Raw genomic sequence first — 23,664 nt, forward strand, 5'->3', positions numbered from 1 at the left:
AGAATGGGAGTAACCAAGAATACATGTAGCAACAAATGATGGCACAGATGAGAGGAAAAGTAGGATGGAAAATTTGAGCAAGCAGAATGGAGATTCCTCAAAAATGAGGGATGAGCGTTGGAGGCTGAGGCAGGAGGTTCATGAGTTCAAAACCAGTCTCAGGAACATAGTGAGGCCCTTAGCAACTCCGTGAGATCCTGTCCCTAAATGAAACATTAAAAGGGCTGGAGATGCAATTCAGTGGTTAAGCACCTCTGGGTTCAATTCCTGGTAAAAACAAACTAGGAATGGAACCACTGTTTGATCCAGTTATGCCACTTCAACGTATCCAATGTATTTAAAATGAGCATAGTGCAATGACACGGCCACATGAATGTTTACAAAAGCACAATTCATAGTAACTAAGGTATGGAACAAACCTAGAAGCACATCAACAAATGAATGAATAAAGAAATCATGGTACAAAGAGGGTAGGAGTGGAAAAGACAGTAGAATAAATCTAACATAATTTTTCTATGTACACATATGAAAATCCATATGTGAATTTCACCAGCATGAACACCCACAAGAATTGGTCCTAATTAGAATAAAATATATATCAAGCTTGTAAAATTTTATCAAAATGGATGTGAATGTCTTATATTACTAAGAACAAATAAAAAATAAAAAAGAAACTTCATAAAAATTCACTGAAAAAAATGACTTGTGAGAACTTTCAAAACTATCTTTGATTTTACAGAACCACAGATGAGCACAATAGGGAGAGTCATGTAGTAGAGAAAAGGAAAATGTGTTATTTGATGAACACAGTCATTCCCAAAAAACAGTAGGACATTGTGCAATAAGAAAAAACTATCAACAGTTTTATTCTCCTGTGAGCAAAAGGGAAGTGTGAAACAAACAGCTATGACTTTTTTGACAACTTTATGCAAACTAGTTTGTGTCTCCACAGAGAGCTGGAGATAAAAGGTAAATTTTGGATGACAGTGCCAAAGATGATTCATCATGGGTTTAAACAATTATTGCTTAAGAAGAAATATGGGCATTTACAGTGGGAGAAATATACACACACATCTAGAGAAGATACAGCAAAAAACTGGTTTGAGGGGCAACAAAAGCCTATCACAGTTTATTTTAGTATGACAAGAATGAAGTCAAAGCATAGAAATCAACAGAAAGGACTGATTTTTTTAATGTTCATAACTTTTGTTATATATTATCTGATTACACTAATAACTTTTTATGTACTTCATGTTCTATGGCTCACAAATGACAAAATATAACTAATTAATACATGCATTATGTTACATAATTCGATTTATTTTTAGTAAACTTTATGTACATTCTAGTAGCACTCATTAAAACACAATACACGGGGGTTACAAGATGGCGGCCTAGAGGGTGGCTGCATTTCATGTTGCTCCAGGACTCAGGATTCAAAAGAGGAGATATTGAGACACTTGGGACCAACTCAAAGCAGCCGGGTGACTCTCACCCATTGGGAAGGCGTCCCGGATGGGACGGTGGTCCCCGAACGCAGGGAACTTTGTGAAGTAGAGCTGCCGGCGAGACACCCCTCCCCCCACTGGAGCAGTGAACTCGGACAACTGGGAGCATCGTAGAGGAGGCCGCTCAGCACAGCGCTGGGACTCGGAGCAACCACTGGGGCTCCGGTGACTGCCAAGGGGAGGAGTGGCGAGGAGAGCTGTGTGGACTCAGGACACCGGGGCCTGCCCTGAGGAGGAGGAGGAGGAAGAGGAGCGCAGCCGCTTGGATTCAGAGTGACTACACCAGAGCTACAGGCGGTTGCCAGAGGAGAAGCCGCGCAGTGAGCAGTTTGGACTCAGAATGACGCTTCTGGACGCTGGCACCTGCCCTGAGGACGAAGAGGGGGACGAGCGTGGCCGCTTGGATTCAGAGCGACTACACCAGAGCTGAAGGCGGTTGCCAGAGGAGGGGCTGCGTGGCGAGCTGTTTGGACTCAGACCACTTCTGAACCCCGGGGCCTGCCCGGAGGAGGAGGAGGAGGAGGAAGAGGAGGAGCGCAGCGGGACATGTGGACACGCAGTGACTGCATTAGCGCTCCAGGTGGCTGCTCAGAGGAGAAGGCGAGTGGTGAGTTGTTTGGACTTAAAGTGACAGCTCCTGAACACAGGGGGACTGCCTGGAGGAAAAGCGCGGTGGGTCGCTTGGTCTTGAGTGGCCACACCAGAGCTCCGGGCGGTTGCCCAGAGGACCCGTGCAGTGGGTCACGTGGATTCAGAGCCACTCACAGCGACCGCACCTGAACACCCCGGGGGTTATCTGGAGAAGGAGGAGGAACGGGGAGGGTCACTTCGACTCGGAGTGATTGATTGCCCCGGGCTACAGGTGGTTGGTGGGAGGAGGAGGCACGCAGTGAGTTTCTTGGACTCCTAGTGACCGCACCAGAATACTGGGCGGCAGTCTGGAGGAAGAGGCGTGTGGCGGGTCTCTGGGACTCAGAGCGATTGTACGGGGCCCCAGGTGGCTGCTCAGAGGAGGGGCCGCATAGCCAGGCGATTAAGTGCAGAGCAGGGTCCCAGGATCCAGGAGGCTTCTTGGTGGAAGAGCCGCACAGAGACAGGCTTAGGGCGGAGCGAAGGTTCCAGGCCTGGGGGCAGATTCTCTGAGGAGGGGCAGCCTAAGGAGATTCATCTGCGAAGGGTGAGGCTCCCAGGCCCAGGAGGTAGGGCTGGGCCCCTGGGAATTTTGCAGAGGAAGGCAGCCCAGCCCAGGCGGTAGCTGTAAATTGAGGGGAACCTCTAGGAGGGAACTGACCAGCGAGACCTCCCCACCGGGTGAGTCTTCCCTGCCGGGTGAGGTTTCCCCACAAGGACGGTAAAACCAGAGACTCAGGCCCAAACAGGCCTTGCCTCAGCCCGCAGCCTAGGTCCCCTTTGGATGTCCATTGGTCAACAAGTGGAGGCACCTCTGCCCACTAGCAGGGATTATACCCCACCTGAAGGCCACCACTCCTAGAGAGGCAGCTTCCTTGTGGAGCACCGCATTATCAACTTCCTCCAAGACTTCAGCCTACTGAAGGCTAAGGGGGGATATATAGAAATCTTCAGGGACATTGTAAGTCAATAGAGGAAATCTGCAATATCTCAGCGGTCCACTGATACCTGAACAATATGAGAAAACAAGGAAAGAAAACGCTGCAAACAAATCTAGATGTTACATCAATAAAACCCAGTGACAGCATGGCAGAAGAAATGACAGAAAAGGAGTTCAGAATGTACATAATTAAAATGATCAGAGAAGCAAACGATGAGATGAAACAGCAAATGCATGCACTGAATGATGAGATGAAAGAGCAAATGCAAGCATTGAATGATCGCACCAATCGACAGTTAAAAGAGCAAATACAGGAAGTAAAAGATCATTTCAATAAAGAGTTAGAGATATTGAAAAAAAAACCAAACAGAAATCCTTGACATGAAGGAAACAATAAACCAAATTAAGAACTCCATAGAAAGCATATCCAATAGCATAGAACACCTGGAAGACAGAACCTCAGACATTGAAGACAAAATATTTAACCTTGAAAACAAAGTTGAACAGAGAAGATGGTAAGAAATCATGAACAGAATCTACAAGAACTATGGGATATCATGAAAAGGCCAAATTTAAGAATTATTGGGATTGAGAAGGCCTAGAGAAACAAGCCAAAGGAATGAACAATTTATTCAATGAAATAATATCAGAAAATTTCCCAAATCTGAAGAATGAAATGGAAAATCAAGTTCAAGAGGCTTATAGGACTCCAAATACACAAAATTACAACAGACCCACACCAAGGCACATTACAATGAAAATACCTAACATACAAAATAAAGACAGAATTTTAAAGGCTGTGAGAGAAAAGAAGCAAATTACATTCAGGGGGAAACCAATACGGATATCAGCAGATTTTTCAATCCAGACCCTAAAAGCTAGAAGGGCCTGGAACAACATTTTTCAAGCCCTGAAAGAAAATGGATGCCAACCAAGAATCTTATACCCAGCAAAACTTACCTTCAAATTTGACGATGAAATAAAATTCTTCCATGATAAACAAAAGCTAAAAGAATTTACAAAAAGAAAGCCAGCATTACAGAACATATTCAGCAAAATATTCCATGAGGAAGAGATGAAAAACAAAGAAGAAAATCTGCAAAGGGAGGAATTATCCTAAAGGAATTGTCAAATAAAGGAGGAAACAAGTTGTGTCAAACAAATAAATTAATAAAATTTAAAAAATGACCCAAATGACTGGGAAACCAAATCATATCTCTATAATAACCCTGAATGTTAATGGCCTGAATTCATCAATCAAAAGACATAGACTGGCAGATTGGATTAAAAAGAAAGATCCAACAATATGTTGCCTGCAAGAGACTCATCTCATAGAAAAAGATACCCATAGACTAAAGGTGAAAGGATGGGGAAAACCATACCATGCACATGGACTCAGTAAAAAAGCTGGAGTATCCATCCTCATTTTCGATAATGTAGACTTCAAGCCAAAGTTAGTCAGAAGGGATAAAGAAGGTCATTTCATACTACTTAAGGGAAGCATAAATCAGCAAGATATAACAATCATAAACATCTATGCCCCAAACAGTAGCTCATCCATGTATGTCAAACAAATCCTTCTCAATTTCAGAAACCAAATAGACCACAACACAATCATACTAGGTGATTTTAACACGCCTCTCTCACCACTGGACAGATCTTCCAGACAAAAATTGAACAAAGAAACCATAGATCTCAATAACACAATCAATAATTTAGACTTAACGGACATTTATAGAATATACCATCCAACCAAGAGTGAATACACTTTCTTCTCAGCAGCACATGGATCCTTCTCTAAAATAGACCATATATTATGCCACAAAGCTAATGTTAGCAAATACAAGAAGATAGAGACACTACCATGTATTCTATCAGATCATAATGGATTGAAGTTAGAAATAAATGAAAGAGTAAAACACAGAAACTATTCCAACATCTGGAGATTAAACAATATGCTATTATATGATGAATGGATAACAGAAGATATTAGGAAGGAAATTAAAAAATTCTTAGAGGTAAATGAGAACAAAGAAACATCATATCAAAATCTCTGGGACACTATGAAAGCAGTACTTAGAGGGAAATTTATTTCATGGAGCGCATTTAATAAAAGAAGTAAAACTCAACAAATAAATGATCTAACACTACAGCTCAAAGCCCTAGAAAAAGAACAGACCAGCACCAAAAGTAGTAGAAGACAGGAAATAGTTAAACTCAGAGCTGAAATCAATGAAATTGAAACAAAAGAAACAATACAAAAAATTGACAAAATAAATAGTTGGTTCTTCGAAAAAATAAACAAAATTGATAAACCTTTAGCCACACTAACAAAGAGAAGATGAGAGAAAACCCAAATCACTAAAATTCGGAATGAACAAGGAAATATCACAACAGACAGGATTGAAATACAAAACATAATTAGAAGCTATTTTGAAAATCTATACTCCAACAAAATAGAAAATTTCGAAGACATCAACAGGTTTCTAAAGACATATGAATTGCCTAAACTGAACGAGGAGGACATACACAATTTAAATAGACCAATTTCAAGTACTGAAATAGAAGAAGTCATCAAAAGCCTACCAACAAAGAAAAGTCCGGGACCAGATGGGTTCTCAGCCGAGTTCTACAAAACCTTTAAAGAAGAGCTCATTCCAATACTTCTCAAAGTATTCCATAAAATAGAAGAGGAGGGAACCCTCCCAAACTCATTCTATGAAGCCAATATCACCCTGATACCTAAACCAGACAGAGACTCATCAAGGAAAGAAAATTTCAGACCAATATCCTTAATGAACATCGACGCAAAAATTCTCAACAAAATTTTAGCAAATCGCATACAAAAACATATTAAAAAGATAGTGTACCATGATCAAGTGGGTTTCATCCCAGGAATGCAAGGTTGGTTCAACATCAGGAAATCAATAAACATAATTCACCATGTTAATAGACTTAAAGTCAAGAATCACATGATTATTTCAATAGATGCAGAAAAAGCATTGGATAAAATACAGCACCCCTTCATGCTCAAAACACTAGAAAAAATAGGGATAGTGGGAACATTCCTTAACATTGTAAAGGCCATTTATACTAAGCCCATGGCTAATATCATTCTAAATGGTGAAAAACTGAAAGCATTCCCCCTAAAAACTGGAACAAGGCAGGGATGCCCTCTTTCACCACTTCTATTCAACATCATTCTTGAGACTCTGGCCAGAGCAATTAGACAAACCAAAGAAATTAAAGGGATACGAATTGGAAAAGAAGAACTCAAATTATCCCTGTTCGCTGATGACATGATTATATATTTAGAGGAACCTGGAAATTCCACCAGAAAACTCTTAGAACTCATAAGTGAATTCAGTAAAGTAGCAGGTTACAAGATTAATGTCGATAAATCCAACGCATTTTTATACATAAGTGATGAATCTTCAGAAAGAGAAATTAGGAAAACTACCCCATTCACAATAGCCTCGAAAAAAATAAAATACTTGGGAATCAATCTCACAAAAGAGGTGAAAGACCTCTACAATGAGAACTGTACAGCACTAAAGAAAGAAATTAAAGAACACCTTAGAAGATGGAAAGATCTTCCATGTTCTTGGATAGGAAGAATTAATATTGTCAAAATGGCCATACTACCTAAAGTGCTATACAAATTCAATGCAATTCCAACTAAAATCCCAATGACGTACCTTACAGAAATAGAGCAAGCAATTATGAAATTCATCTGGAAGAATAAGAAACCCAGAATAGCTAAAGCAATCCTTAGCAGGAAGAGTGAAACAGGGGGTATTGCAGTACAAGATCTTCAACTCTACTACAAAGCAATAGTAACAAAAACGGCATGGTATTGGTACCAAAATAGAAAGGTAGATCAATGGTACAGAATAGAGGACACGGACACAAACCCAAATAAATACAATTTTCTCATACTAGACAAAGGTGCCAAAAATATGCAATGGAGAAAAGATAGCCTCTTCAACAAATAGTGCTGGGAGAATTGGAAATCCATATGCAACAGAATGAAACTAAACCCATATCTCTCACCATGCACGAAACTAAACTCAAAATGGATTAAGGACCTCGGAATCAGACCAGAGACCCTGCAGATTATAGAAGAAAAAGTAGGTCCAAATCTTCACCTTGTTGGTCTAGGATCAGACTTCCTTAACAGGACTCCCATAGCACAAGAAATAAAAGCTAGAATCAACCACTGGGATTGATTCAAACTAAATAGCTTTCTCTCAGCAAAGGAAACTATCAGCAATGCGAAGAAAGAGCCTACAGAGTGGGAGAATATCTTTGCCAATCATACTTGAGATAGAGCACTAATCTCCAGAATCTATAAAGAACTCAAAAAACTCTACTCCAAGAATTCAAATAATCCAGTCGACAAATGGGCTAAGGAAATGAATAGACACTTCACAGAAGAAGATCTACAAGCAATCAACAAACATATGGAAAAATGTTCAATATCTCTAGTAATAAGAGAAATGCAAATCAAAACCACCCTAAGATTCCATCTCACCCCAATTAGAATGATGATTATCAAGAATATGAGCAACAACAGGTGTTGGCGAGGATGTGGGGAGAAAGGTACACTCATACATTCCTGGTGGGACTGCAAATTAGTGCAGCCACTCTGGAAAGCAGTGTGGAGATTCCTTAGAAAACTTGGAATGGACCCTCCATTTGACCCAGCTATCCCACTCCTTGGCCTATACCCAAAGGACTTAAAATCAGCATACTACAGAGATACAGCCACATCAATGTTCATAGCTGCTCAATTCACAATAGCCAGACTGTGGAACCAACCTAGATGCCCTTCAATTGATGAGTGGATAAAGAAACTGTGGTATATATATACAATGGAATATTACTCAGCCATAAAGAATGATAAAATTATGGCATTTGCAGGCAAATGGATGAAATTGGAGAATATCATGCTAAGTGAGATAAGCCAATCTCAAAAAGCCAAAGGACGAATGATATCGCTAATAAATGGAGGATGACACATAATGGGGGGGAGGGAAGGGTTAGTGTTAGGGTTAGAGTTAGGGTTAGGGAGGGGGGCAAGTATGGAGGAAGGAAGTACTGTATAGAGGGTAAAGGGGTGGGAGGGGTGGGGGAAGGGAAAAAATAACAGAATGAATCAAACAACATTACTCTATGTAAATTTATGATTACACAAATGGTATGACTTTACGCCATGTACAAGCAGAGAAACAACATGTATCCCATTTGTTTACAATAAAAATAAATAAATAAATAAATAAATAAATAAAAGAGAAAAAAAAAAAAACACACAATACACAAGTAGCTAATCCATACTCCATCTGCAACCTGCAGAGAGGTGCTGCTGCTATCACTGCGGCTTGTCTCCCAAATTCTTACCGGCATTTACTGAATACTTTTGTTGATCCTGCTTAAGAATTCAGAGAAACTGCTGAGTGACCACTGGAGGAAAGGTCTAATCTTACAGCTGACCCATATTCCATCCACATTAGGACAAGATCCTAGGTTTTTGTAAATGATTCTTCTCAAACTAATGTGTCATTGCTACAAGCCTATATTGATGGAGATATTACCTATTCTAAGATGGTTCTGGAAACTGGCTTTGACTCAAATTGTCCACGACAGCAGAGGCAGGACAGGCCTTCACCTTGCAGTAGCCCAAGGGAATATAGCCAACTGCCAGCTGTTGCATAAATTTGTGCTGATCTGCTGACTACAGATTATCAAAGAGACACAGCTCTTGATCTCTGTGGCCATGTGGATTCCATTCAATCCTTAGTTTCCAATGGACTCAAAACTGATATATGCAATCATCAAGGTGCAACTCCTTTAGTTCTGGCAAAGTGCAGGGGAGTGAATAAAGAAGTCATCCGATTGCTGGAACCTTTGGAAAAACAGGAGGTAAAAGGATTTCACAGAGGAATCCACTCAAAACAGAAGACCATGCACATGGTTGAGAGTGAAAGCACCATGGAAAGCCATTCTCTCCTTAATCCCACCCTACAGCCAGCTGAAGGGTCCTGTCCAGCTTTTGAATGACTTGGAAGGAATTTGTAGAGGATCTAGGCTTCTGGAGGGTCCTGCTCCTGATCTTTGCCATTGCTTTGCTGTCTCTTGGCATTGAGTACTACGTGAGTGGAGTGCTGCCCTTCATGGAAAACCAGCCTGAACTGGTGCATTAAAGGAGCTCAAAGAGGTGAGGCCAATGCCTATTTCTTGACTCCCAACAATGATTCCCAGTTTCTCAGAACTTTTCTTAGTGCATGGCAGTGAGGGCTGAACATTTTTCTTTATGTACTTTTACTTATTTCAATCCTTTTAGAAGCATAATGTGTTCATTTGAATTTCATACTGTAGTCAACTATAGTGCATCCTAATGCTACCTCTGACTCAACCTGACTTCTTAAGAAAATCTGCCCATAGCCTTCTTTAATAAAAACACACAAATGACTAGAGAATAGAAGCTAAAGGAAGAGAGTAGAAGTTCTTAGGGTGGAAACCTTACACTGATCTTAGACCAATTGAAGTATCTGGAAAGAAAAAAGCCTTCTCTTTATGAATATTTTGGGTGTAATGTTTACTTTTGGTTATTTTTGTAAGAGCTCCTTTTTTCCTTTTATTTACTTTCTCTGGAGAGAAGACAAAACCTTTGAACTCAGAGTACAGTTTTAAAATCCTGTGTGGCACATTAATATTGTTAGAATATGGTTTATTTTAACATTTTGAAGTCTAAACACAAAGGAAACAAAACTTTCATAATGAGCTGTATTTTCTTCAGAACCGATTGATTTAATCTTTGCTTCCAGGTGATTTTGATTTATTGTAAACTGCTTTGCTTGTTAGTGTCTGTGAAAAATCAGCTTCAGGAGTTCACTCTACCCACTTTCTACTTTCCCCTTGTGTGTATTTTAGAGGTGTCCTGTTCATCAGAAATGCAGTCAGAAAACTCTTTTTCTGCTGAATAGTTAGCAAGGAGACATAATTCTAATATTTAATGTCACTACAATTCTGTAGTGCTATTACAATGGAAACATCAGTTCTATAAGCTAGCTGTGCATCACAGTTATGTCATAATTATTTAATGGGCAGTCCTGTTTAGAGACCTGGCAGAGTTGTCATTGAAGTCCTGTCCACACAGGAACAGGTGGAGTACTCAAGTCAACAGCCCTGAGCCACACTGTACTGTCATAAGCTCTTTATCACTCATAACATTGTGTACATTGAAATCTGGCCCCCAAATTATATTGTGGCTTTCAGCAGTGTGTTTGAAGACCTCTTTCATTAATGTTTCTATAAATATAAGTCATTTCTTCTGTTAATACAAAAAAATCTGAATGTTTAATAATTGTTCATTGAGTAAAGTCTGAAGATTGTAGTGAAAGAATTAATGGTTTTATTTTCTAGGACAGCATTAAGTTATTGTTTGTTGAATTGTTGCTAGAATTAGAAATAACAGAGTAAAATTAGTACTTGTGCTTTGTTTGCTCCTTCATATTTCCTCCACTGCATTTACATATCTGGTATAGAAACTTTTTCTTTTTTGTGGCTTTATCCTCCCCTAAAAAGCTGCTTTAAAATTTCTGATTTACTGTTTTGTCTCAGGATCATCTTGCAAAGTCTTGCTTTTAGGTTAGATACAAACAAAATTAATCATTCTTGGTATAACTACAGCAAAATAAATAAATAACCTCGAATTCAAAGTATATTCAGAATTAAAATTTTACATTTTTTTGTGATTGCTAACATACAAAACTAGTCAATATATGTAAATATTTTACACTTCTTTAAAGATTAATGCTTCCTTTTAAGTGCTGATTTATTTGATTTCTCTGCATTCAGTATTAAGTAAAACCACCAATAAAATATTTGTAAATCCTTAAAAAAAAAAAAAAAGGAATACAATATATTATCCAGGCACTATGGCTGGCACACAATTGTAATCCCAGTGACTCAGGAGCTGAGACACAAGGAGGGCCTGTTCAAGACCAACCTCAGCAATTTAGTAAGATGCTAACTAGAAAACAAAACAGAAAAAGAGCTGATGGTATTGACCAGTGGTAAAGTCCACTGGGCACAATTCCCAATACAAAATAAAAAGAATAACATAATAAACTACACCCACCATGTTGTACAGACACTTGACTTTTGCCCATTAAAATAAAAAATGCAGGGCTGGGGATATAGCTCAGTTGGTAGAGTGCTTGCCTTGCAACCAAAGGCCCTGGGTTTAATCACCAGAACCACAAAAAGTAAAATAAAATGAAAACATTGACTGACATTACCTCTAATATCTCCCAAATCACAGCTCCTAAATTCAACTTGTTCAGATTTCACGGGTCAGGTGATGTATCAATTGACTTTCTACCTTATTTTTTCCCTCTTCTTTTCTTTTATGGGGATTGAATACAGGGGCAGTTTTCCACTGAATTACTTCACCAGTCCCTCTTACCTTTTTCAAAATTTTTCTTCTTAGATTTTATGGGGTGCTGAGGATCAAACCACAAGATCACACATGGTAGGAAACTGCTCTAACACTAAGCTCCAACCACAGTCCCCCAGGCCTTTTCTAGATTGTTTAATTTTGAGACAGGATTTCACCAAGAAACTTGCAGTCATTCTGCCTCAGACTTCTACTTATCTGGAATTACAGGCACATGTCTTTTTATCTGACCAATTGTTTATTTATTTAGTAATTTCCAAATATTTTCAGAATAACTATAAGCATGTACTGTAAGCTTGGTTTTAAGTAGAAAAATCTCAGTGGAAATAAGAGCACACAAAGAAAAAAGAGAAACGTGGGTCAATCAAAGCAACAATATAAAACAATGAGGAAAAGATAATAAGAATGTGAAAGTTATGAATTTACTGAACAAAACTAAATAACCATTTTTGTGCTATTCAAAGTGCTACTCAAGAATTAAAGTAAATGAAAATTAAAACAACTCTACAATTTCATCTTACTCCACTTAGAATGGCTACTATCAAAAATACAAATAATGGGCTAGGGATGTAGCTCAGTTGGTAGAGTGCTTGCCTTGCAAGCACAAGGCCCTGGGTTCAATCCCCAGCACAAAAAAAAAAAAAAAAAAAAAAGAAAAGAAAAAGAAAAAAATACAAATAATAATAAATGTTGCCCTGGATTTGAGGAAAGAAGCACACTTTTACATTGCTGGTGGAGTTTCAAATTGGAATGGACCTACCTTTTGATCCACTTATCCCACTCCTTGGTTTATACACAAAGGATTTAAAATGAGCATACTACAGTAACACAGCTACAACAATATTTATAGCAGCTTAATTCCCAATATGTAGATTGTCAAAATAACCTAGATGCCCTTCAACAGATGAATGAATAAAGAAACTGCAATATATATAGACAATGGAATATTATTCAGCCATAAAGAAGAAGAATATTATGGCATTTGCAGATAAATGGATGGAATTGGGGCATATCATGCTAAGTGACATAAGCCAACACCAAAAAAAAAAAAAAAAAAAACCAAAGCCTGAATGTATTCCCTGATAAGGGAGTATGACATATAATGGGGGTGGGAGGTGGGGGGTGAGAGAAGAATGGAGGAACATTAGATTATGCAAAAGGAAATGAGAGGGAGGGGTATAAAAATGGTGGAATGAGACAGTCATCAATACCCTGTGCACAGATATGATTACATGAATGGTATAAATCTACATTGTGCACAAACAGAAAAAGATGTACCCCATTTGTGTACAACGAATCAAAATGCAGTTGGTAAAATTTTTTTAAATTAATAAAAATTAGAGATCCAAGATGGCAGTCTAGAGGGAGGCTGTTGCTCTGCAACAATGGATTCAAGCAGAGGATATCTGTTTTTCTGTGAGGCAGTTTTTGCTGCTTACCGATCCCCTGCTCTTTACCCCATTTGTCTTCTGTGATCTCCTGTGATCACCTGCAATCTGCCAGCATATCGATGCCTATTTTGAGAGCAGATTTCTCACTGTCAGGAGTCTATCATCCACCATTTGCCTGCTTCTCACCTGTCCATCACCTGCCTTACCCCTATCCATCACCCAACGCTCGACATTCACCTCACGATCGTCCAGCAGACTGACCGCGGACCACCAGTGGAGACCAGCTGCCTGCTGCTGCCTGGAAGTTCACTGTCACAGTACCTGCAGGTTTGATTACACGTGGCTGCTGCCATTTTGAGACAACAGCCAGGCCCTGTAGGACCCCTGGCCAGACTGACTGATTCCTGTCTCCAGGATCCCTCAGCCCCACCAATCACTCCCTGCCTCTGGAGCCCTCACATCAACTGACCGCTCGCTGCTGCCAGGACCCCCAGACCAACTGACTGCGCCCTATCACTGGGACACCAGACTGACTGAATATACCTGGCCTCCTCGATCCCACAACCACACCAAACACACCGAACCTCCAGGACCACTGCTGGACCAACTGCATCCCGTCTCCAGGACCTCCAGCTGACCACGTCCACCCCTGAGCTGCAGCTCCCCATCTGACAACACATTTGGAAGCCAGAGCAGCCATCTTGGATAACCCTAGAAGCCATAGCTCCGATCTTCGGGTGAGGCAAATCCCATCCTGAGACACAAGCTGGAGGCTTGAAGCTCATTGTCAGGTACCTCACATGCATCGGGCTACTGAACATTGGGAGGTTTCATTAGTATAGGACTGTTAAACAGTAGATTTTCTTTTTCTCCTTTTTAAAAAAAAATTTAAGTTTTTACTTCTTTACTTTTCTTGCTCTCTTTTCCTTCTGTTTACCTCTTCCCTCAGAGTCGCTTTCTCCCTTATTTACATGCTAACATCCGATTTCTCTGGATTACATTCTCACACTTTCTATTTTCTAGAACTTCTGTATATTCTTTTATTATCCCATTAACAGCCATATTCTTCATCCCTCTGCATCCTCTTTGTCCTCCATTAGAAACTGCAGACATTAATGTAAACCTGTTTGTTTTACCGAAGATAACATTTGAACACATTTTGTTTATTATGACAATTTTGTTATTATCCCCATAGGGGCTATTTGGTCTAGGATTGCATAGTGTCTGAATTGGGCACTGCTAATATTGATCTCCCCATAAAGAAAGGGTTTTGGAAACCTATAGGGCCACTAAAAGCCTATAGGGGGAAATCTGCAATACCCCAGATCTGCACTGCTACAGGGGAAGATACATGAACAACATGAAAAAACAAGGGAAGAAAATGATCCAAACAAATCTAGATTCTATAGTAATAGAATCCAATGACAGCATGTTAGAAGAAATGTCAGAAAAAGGACTTCAGATTATACATGATTAAGATGATTCGTGAAGCAAAGGATGAGATAAGAGAGCAAATGCAGGCAATGAATGATAATACCAATGACAGTATGGTAGGAGAAATGTCAGAAAAGGACTTCAGATTATACATGATTAAGAAGATTCATGAAGCAAAGGATGAGATAAGAGAGCAAATTCAGGCAATGAATGATAATACCAATAAGCTGAAAGAGCACCTGCAGGAAGCAAAAGATCATTTCAAAAAAGAAATAGAGATTCTCAAAAAAAAAAAAAAAAATGGAAGTCCTTGAAATGAAGGAGACAATAAACCAAATAAAAAACTCAATGGAAAGCATCACCTAAAGACTAGACCACTTGGAAGACAGAACCTCAGACAATGAAGACAAAATATTTAATCTTGAATATAAAGTCGCCCAAACAGAGAAGATGGTAAGAAATCATGAACAGAATCTCCAAGAACTATGGGATATCATGAAAAGACCAGATTTAAAAATTATTGGGATTGAGGAAGGCACAGAGATACAAACCAAAGGAATGAATAACCTATTCAATGAAATAATATCAGAAAATTTCCCAAACCAGAAGAATGAAATGGAAAGTCAAATACAAGAGGCTTACAGAACACCAAATGCACAGAATCACAACAGATCCACAACAAGGCACATTGTAATGACAATGCCTAACATTCAAAATAAAGATAGGATTTTGAAGGCCGTGAGAGAAAAGCATCAGATTACATATAGGGGGAGACCAATACAGATAGCAGCCGACTTCTCAACCCAGACTCTAAAAGTTAGAAGGGCCTGGAACAACATATTTCAAGCTCTGAAAGAACATGGTTGCCAACCAAGAATCCTATACCCAGCAAAACTAACCTTCAGATTTGAAGATGAAATAAAATCCTTCCATGATAAACAAAAGTTAAAAGAATTTACAAATAGAAAGCCTGCACTACAGAATGTTCTCAACAAAATATTCCATGAGGAGGAAATGAAAAACAACAATGTAGGTCAGCAAAGGGAGGAACTACCTTAGAGAAAAACCACTCGAAGGAGAAACCAAGCCAACTTAAAAACCAAAAGTAAGCCAAATGACTGGGAATACAAATCATTTCTCAATAATAACCCTGAACGTTAATGGCCTAAACTCATCAATCAAAGGACATAGACTGGCAGTATGGATTAAAAAGAAAGACCCAACAATATGCTGCCTGCAAGAGACTCATCTCATAGAAAAAGACATCCACAGACTACAGGTGAAAGGATGGGAAAAAACATACCATGCACATGGACTCAGTAAAAAAAGCGGGGGTTTCCATCCTTATATCAGATAAAGTGGACTTCAAGCCAAAGTTAGTCAGAAGGGATAAAGAAGGACATTTCATACTGCTTAAGGGAACCATAAATCAGGAAGACATAATGATAGTAAATATTTATGCCCCAAACAATGGTGCATCCTTGTACATCAAACAAATCCTTCTCAATTTCAAGAATCACATAGACCACAACACAATAATTCTGGGTGACTTTAACGCACTGCTATCACCACTAGATAGATCTTCCAAACAAAATCCAACCAAAGAAACCATAGAACTCAATAACACAATCAATAACCTAGACTTAATAGACATATATAGAATATTCCATCCATCAACGAGCAGATTCACTTTCTTCTCAGCAGCACATGGAACCTTCTTGAAAATACACCATATGTTATGCCACAAAGCAGCCCTTAGGAAATGCAAAAGAATAGAGATACTGCCTTGTGTTCTATCAGATCATAATGGACTGACAGTAGAAATCAATGACAAAGTAAAAAAAGGAAATTACTCCAACACTTGGAGATTAAATAATATGCTATTGAATGGAACATGGATAACAAAAAACATCAGGGAGGAGATTGAAAAATTCTTAGAGGTCAATGACAATGATGATACAACATATCAAAATCTCTGGGACACCATGAAAGTGGTAGTAAGAGGAAAATTCATTGCATGGAGCGCATTCCAGAAAAGAATGAAAAGTCAAAAATTAAATGACCTAACATTACAGCTCAAAGCCCTAGAAAAAGAAGAAGAGAATAACAGCAAAAGTAGTGGAAGACAGGAAATAATTAAAATCAGAGCTGAAATCAATGAAATTGAAACAAAAGAAACTATTCAAAAAATTGACATAATAAAAAGTTGGTTCTTTGAGAAAGTAAACAAAATAGATAAACCCTTAGCCACACCAACAAAGAGAAGGAGAGAGAAGACTCAAATTACTAAAATACATGATGCAAAAGCAAATATCATGACAGACATCACTGAGATACAGAACATAATGAGAAACTACTGTATTCCAACAAAATAGAAACTACCGAAGACATTGACAAATTTCTAGACATATGCTCCTCCCAAACTGAACCAGGACATATACGATTTAAACAGATCAAAATCAAGCAACGAAATAGAAGAAGCCATTAAAAATCTACCATCCAAGAAAAGTCCAGGACCAGACGGATTCTCAGACGAGATCTACAAGACCTTCAAAGAAGAACTCATTCCAATACTTCTCAAAGTATTCCAGGAAATAGAAAAGGAGGGTACCCTACCAAACTCATTCTATGAAGCTAATATCACCCTCATACCCAAACCAGGGAAAAGACACATCAAGGAAAGACAATTTTAGACCAATATCCATGATGAATATAGATGCAAAGATCCTTAACAAAATACTGGCAAACCGTATCCAAAAACATATTAAGAAAATTGTGCACCACGATCAAGTGGGCTCATTCCTTGAATGCAAGGATGGTTCAACATTCGTAAATCAATAAATATAATCCATCATATCAATATATTTAAGGATAAGAATTATATGGTTATTTCAATTGATGCAGAAAAAGCGTTTGACAATATACAACACCCCTTCATGCTTAAAACACTAGAAAAAATAGGGATAGTAGGAACATACCTGAACATTGTAAAGGCTATTTATGCTAAGCCCATGGCCAACATCATTCTTAATGGAGAAAAACTGAAACCATTCCCTTTAAAAACGGGAACAAGACAGGGATGTCCTCTTTCACCACTTCTATTCAACATTGTCCTCGAAACTCAAGCCAGAGCAAGTAGGCAGACTAAAGAAATTAAAGGGATACGAATAGAAAAAGAGGAACTTAAGCTGTCACTCTTTGTGGATGACATGATTCTATATTTACAGGATCCAATAACTTCCTCCAGAAAACTTCTAGACATCATCAATGAATTCAGCAAAATAGCAGGCTATAAAATCAACACACATAAATCTACAGCATTTTTATACGCAAGTGATGAAACAGCTGAAAGGGAAATGAGGAAAACAACTCCATTTACAATAGCCTCAAAAAAAAAAAACAAAATACTTGGGTATCAATCTAACAAAAGAGGTAAAAGATCTCTACAATGAAAACTACAAAACACTGAAGAAAGAAATTAAGGAAGACCTTAGAAGATGGAAAGATCTCCCATGTTCTTGGATAGGCAGAATTAATATTGTCAAAATGACCATACTACCAAAAGTGCTATACAGATTCAATGCAATTCCAATTAAAATCTCAATGACGTACCTCACAGAAATACAGCAAGCAATCATGAAATTTATCTGGAAGAATAAGAAAGCCAGAATAGCTAAAGCAATCCTTAGCAGGAAGAATGAAACAGGGGGTATTGCAATACCAGAACTTCAACTATACTACAAAGCAATACTAACAAAAACGATATGGTATTGGCACCAAAATCGACAGGTAGATCAATGGTACAGAATAGAGGACATGGACACAAACCCAAATAAATACAATTTTCTCATACTAGACAAAGGTGCCAAAAATATGCAATGGAGAAAAGACAGACTCTTCAACAAATGGTGCTGGGAAAACTGGAAATCCATATGCAACAGAATGAAACTAAACCCCTGTCTCTCACCCTGTACAAAACTCAACTCACAATGGATCAAGGACCTTGAAATCAGACCAGAGACCCTGCATCTTATAAAAGAAAATGTAGGCCCAAATCTTCAACTTGTTGGCTTAGGATCAGGCTTCCTTAACAGGACTCCCACAGCACAAGAAATAAAAACAAGAATCAATAACTGGGATAGATTCAAACTAAATAGCTTTCTCCTAGCAAAGGAAACTATTAGCAATTCGAAGAGAGAGCCTACAGAGTGGGAGAATATCTTTGCCACTCAAACTTCAGATAGAGCACTAATTTCCAGAATATATAAAGAACTCAAAAAACCCTACATCAAGAATACAAATAACCCAATCAACAAATGGGCTAAGGAAATGAACACTTCACAGAAGAAGATGTACAAGCAATCAACAAACATATGAAAAAATGTTCAACATCTTTAGTAATAAGAGAAATGCAAATCAAAACTACACTAAGATTCCATCTTACCCCAATTAGAATGGCGATCGTCAAGAATACAAGCAACAATAGGTGTTGGAGAGGATGTGGGGAAAAAGGTACACTCATACATTGCTGGTGGGACTGCAAGTTAGTGCAGCCACTCTGGAAAGCAGTGTGGAGATTCTTTAGACAACTTGGAATGGACCTACCATTTGACCCAGCTATCCCACTCCTCGGTCTATACTCAAAGGACTTACAATCAGCATACTACAGAGATACAGCCACATCAATGTTCATAGCTGCTGAATTCACAATAGCCAGACTATGGAACCAACCTAGATGCCCTTCAATTGATGAATGGATAAAGAAACTGTGGTATATATATACAATGGAATATTACTCAGCTATAAAGAATAATAAAATTATGGCATTTGCAGGCAAATGGATGAAATTGGAGAATATCATGTTAAGTGACATAAGCCAATCTCAAAAATCCACAAAAAGGAATGATCTCACTGATAAGAGGATGATGACACTTAATGGGGGGTGGGAGGGGGAAAAGAAGGGAGGAAAGAGGGACTGTATAGAGGGAAAAGAGAGGTGGGAGGGGTGTGGGGGAAGGAAAAAAATAAAAAGAAAAAAAGTAAAAAAAAATAAAAATTAAAAATAAAAATTAAAAAAGAATTAAAGTAAATGAAACTGAGAGAACTACATTGCTAATAGAAATCAGCAGAAATTATGTACATAATATTCTTTAAGAAAAGAGGTCAGAGAAATTTAAAATGTGAGGAAGGAAAGCTATCAAACAGTAAGAAGCAAGGATAAGCACAAAAACTTTGAAAATAAAGCACATATAATCAAAAAGTTTCAAAATTCACATACAAATTTTGAGAAGATCAAAAGATAACAGATGTATCACTTACAAGGGCATCTATATAATTATTAGTTGATTGTTTTACTGGAAGACTTCCAGAAAAGAATTGGACTATATAATCCAATGAATGAAAAAAAGAAAAAGAAAAAAATAACATCCATAAATACTGCATCCAAAAGCAGTATTTTTCAATAGTAAAGAAAAAGAAAGCATATCAAGATACACAAATGCTAAAAAAGTTTCTGACTTCTAGACTTCTCCTATGAGAAATTCTATAGAGAATCCTTTTTTTTAAAATTTATTTATTTATTTATTTATTTTTTTTACTGTAAACAAATGGGATACATGTTGTTTCTCTGTTTGTACATGGCGTAAAGGCATACCATTTGTGTAATCATAAATTTACATAGAGTAATGTTGTTTGATTCATTCTGTTATTTTTTTCCCTTCCCCCCACCCCTCCACCCCTCTTTACCCTCTATACAGTACTTCCTTCCTCCATACTTGCCCCCCTCCCTAACCCTAAGTCTAACCCAAACACTAACCCTTCCTTCCCCCCCCATTATGTGTCATCCTCCACTTATTAGCGATATCATTCGTCCTTTGGCTTTTTGAGATTGGCTTATCTCACTTAGCATGATATTCTCCAATTTCATCCATTTGCCTGCAAATGCCATAATTTTATCATTCTTTATGGCTGAGTAATATTCCATTGTATATATATACCACAGTTTCTTTATCCACTCATCAATTGAAGGGCATCTAGGTTGGTTCCACAGTCTGGCTATTGTGAATTGAGCAGCTATGAACATTGATGTGGCTGTATCTCTGTAGTATGCTGATTTTCAGTCCTTTGGGTATAGGCCAAGGAGTGGGATAGCTGGGTCAAATGGAGGGTCCATTCCAAGTTTTCTGAGGAATCTCCACACTGCTTTCCAGAGTAGCTGCACTAATTTGCAGCCCCACCAGCAATGTATGAGTGTACCTTTCTCCCCACATCCTCGCCATCACCTGTTGTTGCTCGTATTCTTGATAATCGCCATTCTAATTGGGGTGAGATGGAATCTTAGGGTGGTTTTGATTTGCATTTCTCTTATTACTAGAGATGTTGAACATTTTTCCAAATGTTTGTTGATTGCTTGTAGATCTTCTTCTGTGAAGTGTCTATTCATTTCCTTAGCCCATTTGTCGACTGGATTATTTGAATTCTTGGAGTAGAGTTTTTTGAGTTCTTTATAGATTCTGGAGATTAGTGCTCTATCTCAAGTATGATTGGCAAAGATATTCTCCCACTCTGTAGGCTCTTTCTTCGCATTGCTGATAGTTTCCTTTGCTGAGAGAAAGCTTTTTAGTTTGAATCTATCCCAGTGGTTGATTCTAGCTTTTATTTCTTGTGCTATGGGAGTCCTGTTAAGGAAGTCTGATCGAGAATCCTTTCTATTGAATGTAAAATAAATCTTCACAAAATAAATCATTTGAAATCTCAAAATTTTCTGGTAAAAGAACAAATACACACAAATATGTATTCTATTACACTGTAATGATGATACATAACAAAATTTTGCTATAGTATTTCCAAGAAAAAGGTGAGGCTCTCATAAACCTGTTAAATAGTGTACAATATAAAGTAGCTGTGAAATCAATAATGACTTTAAGAGGACATGTAAAGATGTTGATTTTTATATGGAATTATGTAAATTTAATATCAATACATAATGTAGTTTAAACTTAAACTGCTGCATATAATCCCAATTTAATGGCATAATAACCATAAAATATATAAAGAGAATGTGGGTAGAGTTTAAACCATGTCACAATAAAAATCTATGAACCAAAAATTAACTCAAATAAAAAAGTAGGGAAAACAATTATAAAAACTAGAGAAAACAATTTACAAATTAACAGTAATAAGTTCATTATTTTTAGTAATTTGTCTAAGTATAAATGGATTATTATTATACACCAATCAGAACACAAAACATGACTAATAGGATTCTGGCTGTTTATGGTCAAGGACCTTTGAAATCATAGCCACAAGTAAACATTTATTCCTGACAATTATCTTGTCAGATCTCTTGGTCACAGCAGCAAAAAAAAAAAAAAAAAAAAAAAACCAACTCATTAAAACATCTAAAACATCTAGTGTCCCTTTTTTCTTTAGATTCCATGGATCTTTCCTTTGGTCCATAAAGGTGACTAGGAATGGCTTGGAGACAGTGAGGATTGTTTACTGGAAAATGGAATGACTGTTGGGAATCCTCTTGTAATTACTGATGTTTATGTCCTACTACTGTGTTTATTAGAGTAAGGCCAGATTCTGGAAAATTATTTCTCCAAATATTGTTTCTTGACACACCCATTAGAATATATAAAAAACATTTCACTCTTTGAATCCTGAGCAAATTTCCAACTATCAACAGTAAAGGGGGGCTGGGGAGACAGCTCAGCTGGTAGAGTGCTCACCACGCAAGCACAAGGCCCTGAGTTTGATCCCCAGTACCGCAAAAAAAAAAAAAAAAAAAAAAAAAAAAAACAACCAACAAAGGGAAAAAATCAAAGATAAGGAAATATATTGGACTTTAAGGGGTTGGTCAAAATATATAATCCTGTTGATTTTTTTGACAAATCTGAAGTTAGGGGTGTACATCATATCAAGAAAGAATGAGGTTAAGCATAAAAGAAATATAATTAATATTTTCCTGTCTATATCAATAATTTCCCAATATATTTCCATGAAAGTATCTGAAACTCATTCATGCACAGTGGAAGCTACCAAGAGATACTCTACAAAGGAAGGACATTCAGTACTGATAGTGAGTCAAGATTCTGAAGGGAAGCTCACTCACCCATAAAGACCAGGTTTCTGTAGTTCTCCAACATCACGTCTCTATATAATTTCTGCTGAGCTGGGTCCATGCATTCCCATTCCTCTTGGGAGAAATCAATGGCCACATCCATGAATGTCAAGGGTTCCTGAAATAAGAATAAATGTCTAAATGGCACTTTGACCACATGATCATTCACAGAGGTTTTAACTTAAACCATTGAGAGGTAAGAGAACTGGTTCTGACAAAGATGATTCAATAGGATAATTTTTTACAAGCTTCCTTATCTAAAGTATTATGTAACTCTGAGGAAAGAGGAAAACATAAGTCCAAAAGAAGTGTATACCCTACACTTTTGTGAAAAAAAAAATATAAAATTAAAATAAAAGAATATATTTGCACATTTTGTATATTTCTCAGATAAGAAAGTTACACTGAGTTAGATGATTGCTTCCCAAATTGTAATGAGCACAAACATGGATTGGATGTGTTGCTAATGCATAGATGGAGTCACTAGTCCTGGGACAGGATCTGGGTTTCTGAGTATGTAGCAAGCTCTCTATTGATGCCAGTGGCACTGGTCCAAGAATAACAATGAGGTAGAACACTAAAGAAGAGTTCATTCATGAATCTGAATTGAAATATTTTAATCAGTTTATGCAATAGCAAATAGCAACAAGAATCCTTTTTGATCATGTCAAATATATATCTATCACTCCAAGAGTTTCTCATATCTTAATGCATACACCCAAAATAATCTTTTGAGAGTGATAATACTTTTCTTTTGTTTTAATAATCTTTAAGGACATGTTGTCAAACATCCAATTAATGCTCTTCCTGGGTTTGTTTGCAAGTTTAAATGGCCTACAATTCATAAAAAGGAACATAAATGTCAAAATAAAGTCTGAAATTAAAAGAATTTTCAGAGCAGTTATTGACAGTTATAACTGAGAAGAGCAATGCAAACATTAAAAAGGCAATAAAATCATATTGATTAAATTTTACATTTTAGTACATATGTGAAAAGAGCAAGATTTTATGCATGAAAACAAGACAACCTTTCATGTAAATCAAACTAAAAACATCCAATTATTTGAAATTATAATTCAGCTTGGGATTGATGCTTTTTTTATGATACTACTGAGATATAATATTGAAGAGCAGAATAAAGAGTTAAAATTTGTGAGTCTTTTATTTTCTTTGAT

General features: G+C 37.6%; 1 protein-coding gene and 1 pseudogene across 2 annotated transcripts in view; one reads left to right on the forward strand and one right to left on the reverse strand.

Moving 5' to 3' along the window:
- Nucleotides 1-23,664, reverse strand: part of LOC306650484 (uncharacterized protein) — a gene marked incomplete at its 5' end in the record, with an annotated part of 90,244 nt that overhangs the window by 2,806 nt on the left and 63,774 nt on the right. The window lies entirely within an intron of this gene.
- On the forward strand, nt 39-10,530 carry LOC306650426 (ankyrin repeat domain-containing protein 46-like; annotated as a pseudogene). Its single transcript has 2 exons — nt 39-59; nt 8,605-10,530. The product of its transcript is annotated as an ankyrin repeat domain-containing protein 46-like (transcript).

The sequence above is a fragment of the Sciurus vulgaris genome, assembly GCF_902686455.1.
Source record: "Sciurus vulgaris genome assembly, chromosome: 19".
In the NCBI taxonomy this organism is placed as follows: Eukaryota; Metazoa; Chordata; class Mammalia; order Rodentia; family Sciuridae; genus Sciurus; species Sciurus vulgaris.